The sequence below is a fragment of the Bison bison genome, unplaced genomic scaffold, assembly GCF_000754665.1.
Source record: "Bison bison bison isolate TAMUID 2011002044 unplaced genomic scaffold, Bison_UMD1.0 scf7180017864068, whole genome shotgun sequence".
Taxonomy (NCBI): Eukaryota; Metazoa; Chordata; class Mammalia; order Artiodactyla; family Bovidae; genus Bison; species Bison bison.
The window spans coordinates 5,390,047-5,394,655 of NW_011494640.1; the positions used below are offsets into that span (position 1 = coordinate 5,390,047).

The 4,609-nt window shown below is 41.4% G+C and overlaps 1 protein-coding gene across 3 annotated transcripts in view; it reads right to left on the reverse strand.

Annotated features, from left to right (window-relative positions):
- Nucleotides 1-4,609, reverse strand: part of LOC104986435 — an 18,093-nt gene that overhangs the window by 6,543 nt on the left and 6,941 nt on the right. For 2 of the 3 annotated variants that reach the window (XM_010837007.1, XM_010837009.1), the window contains one exon: nt 3,391-3,468. The gene's annotated coding sequence lies outside the window, so the exon portion shown is untranslated. The remainder of the gene's footprint in view (nt 1-3,390; nt 3,469-4,609) is intronic. The other variant, XM_010837008.1, reaches the window with a different exon arrangement.

Sequence of the window (4,609 nt, forward strand, 5' to 3'; positions counted from 1 at the left end):
ATTTATTCAGGATCATGCAGCCAGAAAGAATCTCCCAGTCTCCAGATTCATATTTCCTTCTCGGAGGTATATTTGCATATCAAGAACCCACAGCTACCAAACCCATATAATCAGCCCTTATCTCTACATACAACCTCCACTTAATGACAGTTCTTAAAGTCTTTTCCTTCTGTAGTTTTAAAATGGGAATAACTGTTTCCTTCTAGCCCAAAATGCTACTTTGGCTTCAGTTTTGAAATAAGAGAGTTCAGCAAAGAATTATGTTATGTCCACAACGGTCCTGAAAAAAAAATCAGAATCAGCTGTCACGCCTCCCTACCCAAATCCTGTAGGAAACAGATGTGTGCGAGGGCTGGAGTGGGTCCATACAGGCCCAGAGAAGCACCTGGGTCTTGTCCTAAAAGCCCTGCTTAGGACCAACCCCTGAGGGCAACATGCCACCCTCAGCAAGAGACTGAATCCACAAATGGATATAGCCAGATCATATATAAAAACACAGCTCTCACCTACCACCTGCAGCACCCTGCCCAACCCATATCCTGCACCTGGGAATTTCTGAAGGAGGAAAAGTCTCCGCTCTCTGAGAGGGAGACAGGCTTTCCTTCCTGGGTGCCCACTGTCAGTCGGGCAGCGTCTGTCAAGACTAGGGCCAGTGTCAGACTTATTGCTGGGAGATAGGCCACAAGAAGAAGGCCTCATTTAGCTGAAAACAAACTTCAGAAATGATCTCAGCAGCTAATGGCTGCTGACAGGCCAATGAGAAAAAGTGAATGCTTCCAGAATGGCCCCCAAAACCTTCCCAAATGATGAGACCTCCTTTCCCACAATAAACCTACAACCTTCTCTTTAAACATGTCTTCCCCTTTGCTCTAATTGCAGTCTTACTTCTTTGGTGCTTTAAAAACCACTTCAGTCTGTGAAGCTTGTGTGATCGCCTCTGTTTTTCTTCTCCAAGTGGGCAGGAAGGAAGGGAGGGAGCCTGTATTTACTGAACACCAGGCACTTGACATCAAGAATAAGCACTTAGTACTAGCTGTGAGTGTTCACCATCTGGTAATGGCTCCCAGAGGTGACATGGGGAACTGCGTGAAATCACAAAGCCATGAAGGTATATCTTGTGACTTCTAAAGACAGGAAAATCACATATTTTTCTAGTGAGTGCTTTCCCACGCAGTTAACTTTTGTTAACCTGCCCCCCCCAACTTTTTTTTTTTATAAAAAAGGAAATCCTCTAGCTTCCTTCCCCAATTTTTTTCTGATTAAAACTTTGATCTACAGACATTCTTCTAAGCACTGCTAAGACTCCTTAATCTAGCGACCTTGTTTTAATAGAAACATGACTTTTCCTTAATGCTCAAAAACACTTCCTAAAAAATGACATGCACCACACACCTACTGACAATTAATCTTTGACAAAGGAGGCAAGAGAAAAGACAGTTTTGGGGGCAAGTGACTTTGGGAAAGCTGAACAGCTGCATGTAAATCAATGAAAGTAGAAAACTCCTTCACGCCATACATAAGGTGGCTTGCAGTCTTAAATATAAGTAATGACACCATAAAACCTCTAGAAGAGTCATAGCGATACTTTCTTAGGCTGCTCAAAAGAAATAAAAGCAAAAATAAATGAGGGAATTTCATGGGGGTCCAATGCTTAGGATTCCAAACTTCCACAGCAGAGGGCATGAGATGATCCCTGGTAAGGGAACTAAGATCCTACAAACTGCACTTCACAAGCCTACCCTCCAAATTTTTAAAAAAATAATAAACTAATGACACAATCAGACTTCTATTTGCCAGCAGAGAAAACCATAAATAAAATAAAAAGACAACCTATGAACTGGGAGAAAATATTTGCAAACCATGTGACAGATAAGGGCTTAATTTCTAAAATATATAAACAGATCATACAGCTCAGTATAAAATAAACAAACAAGCCAATCAAAAATAAGCAGAAGAACTAAACAGACATTTTTTTCAAAGACGCACAGATGGTCAACAGGTATGTGAAAAGATGCTCAGTATCACTAATTATTAAAGAAATGCAAATCAAAACCATAATTATTTGCCTCACACAGGTCAGAACAGCCATCATCAAAAAGTCTACACATAACAAATGCTGGAAAGGATGTGAAGAAAAGGGCTGCAAACTGGTGCAGGCACTATGGAGAACAGTATGGTGCTGGTTTAGTCGCTAAGTCCTGTCTGACTCTTGCGATCCCCTGGACTGTAGCCCGCCAGGCTCCTCTGTCCATGGGATTCTCCAGGCAAGAATACTGGAGTGGATTGCCATTTCCTTCTCCAGGGACTCTTCCCGACCCAGTAATCAAACCTGGGTCTCCTGCGTTGCAGGCGGATTCTTTACCAACTGAGCTATGAGGGAAGCCTGGAGAACACTATGCTGTTTCTGCTGCTGCTGCTAAGTCGATTCAGTCATGTCTGACTCTGTGCGACCCTATAGATGACAGCCCACCAGGGTCCTCTGTCCCTGGGATTCTCCAGGCAAGAATACCAGAGTGGGTTGCCATTTCCTTCTCCAATGCATGCATGCATGCATGCTAAGTCACTTCAGTCGTGTCCGACTCTGTGTGACCCCATGGACAGCAGCCCATCAGGCTCCTCTGTCCACGGGTCTCTAGGCAAGAGTACTGGAGTGGGTTGCCATTTCCTTCTCCAGGGAGAACACTATGGAGGTCCCTTAAAAATCCAGAGTTGCCATATGATCCAGAAATCCCACTCCTGAACATATATCTGGAAAATACTTACTATAATTCAAAATAATATTAACCCATGCATCCAGTGTTCACTGAAGCACTATTTACAATAGCCTAGACATGGATGCAACCTAATGTCCAGTGACAGATGAATGGATAAAGAAGATGTGGTATATATCTACAAGGGAATATTACTCATCCATAAAAAAATAATGAAATACTGCCATTTACGGCAACATGGGTGGACCTAGAGATTATCATATTAAGTGAAGTGAGGCAGAGAAAAACAAATATCATGTGATACTCCTTCTACATAGACTCTAAAAAGAAATGATACGAACAAACTTATTTATAAAACATAAACAGATTCACAGACACAGGAAACAAACTTGTGGTTACCCAAGGGGAGAGCAAAGGAAGGAGATAAATTAGGAGTTTGGGATTAACAGATACACACTGCTATATATAAAATAGATAAGGCACAAGGACCTAGTGTATAGCACAGGGAACTATATTCAACCTCTTATAATAGACTATAATGGGAAAAAAACTTGAAAAGGTATACACACACAAACACATACACATAGACATACATGAATCACTTTGCTGGGCACCTGGAACTAACGCATCATTGTAAATCTACTGTACTTTAATAATAATAAAAAAAGTTTGCACTCACGTCTTTATTGAATACCTTGAGATTTTTGAAACACCAGGCAGCCCATTCACAAGGGCAGGTTGAAACAAATCTCCAGACCTGGAATATAAATAAATATTCAAGAAGTATTGGAAAGAAGGTTGCCATAAAAATGGTGATGAAGCTCTTTCATTTTATAACTGAGACATTGATAGATGTGTGTGATCCAACTTATTACAGTAATGATGATATCTGTTTGAAAAAAGAGGACACAAATTAATGACAGATCTCATTGTACTATGTACATCTATGTACTAGGAAAACAGAAATAAAGCATGGGGGTCATTCCAGAATTTCAGAAAAAGATTATGCAATGCTAACTATAATGGTAGCATATGAAAATAGCATTTTCATAAATCATAGTAATGAATGTAATTATTGTATATTCATTACTTAAGTAATGAATGTATATGAAATTAAGGTACACTGGTTAAAATAAAACAGGCATTCAATTCTACTTGGATGGAGCTCTCTGCATTGACATGGGACTAGCCAAGGAACAAAACTGGTAAAGATGAACAGTTACTCAATTAGATCAGATCAGATCAGTTGCTCAGTTGTGTCCAACTCTTTGCGACCCCATGGATCACAGCACGCCAGGCCTCCCTGTCCATCACCAACTCCCGGAGTTCACTCAGACTCACGTCCATCGAGTCAGTGATGCCATCCAGCCATCTCATCCTCTGTCGTCTCCTTCTCCTCCTGCCCTCAATCCCTCCCAGCATCAAAGTCTTTTCCAATGAGTCAACTCTTCACATGAGGTGGCCAAAGTACTGGAGTTTCAGCTTCAGCATCATTCCTTCCAAAGAAATCCCAGGGCTGATCTCCTTCAGAATGGACTGGTTGGATCTCCTTGCAGTCCAAGGGACTCTCAAGAGTCTTCTCCAACACCATAGTTCAAAAGCATCAATTCTTCAGCACTCAGCCTTCTTCACAGTCCAACTCTCACATCCATACATGACCACAGGAAAAACCATAGCCTTGACTAGACGGACATTTGTTGGCAAAGTAATGTCTCTGCTTTTGAATATGCTATCTAGGTTGGTCATAACTTTCCTTCCAAGGAGTAAGCATCTTTTAATTTCATGGCCGCAGTCACCATCTTCAGTGATTTTGGAGCCCAGAAAAATAAAGTCTGACACTGTTTCCACTGTTTCCCCATCTATTTCCCATGAAGTGGTGGGACCGGATGCCATGATCT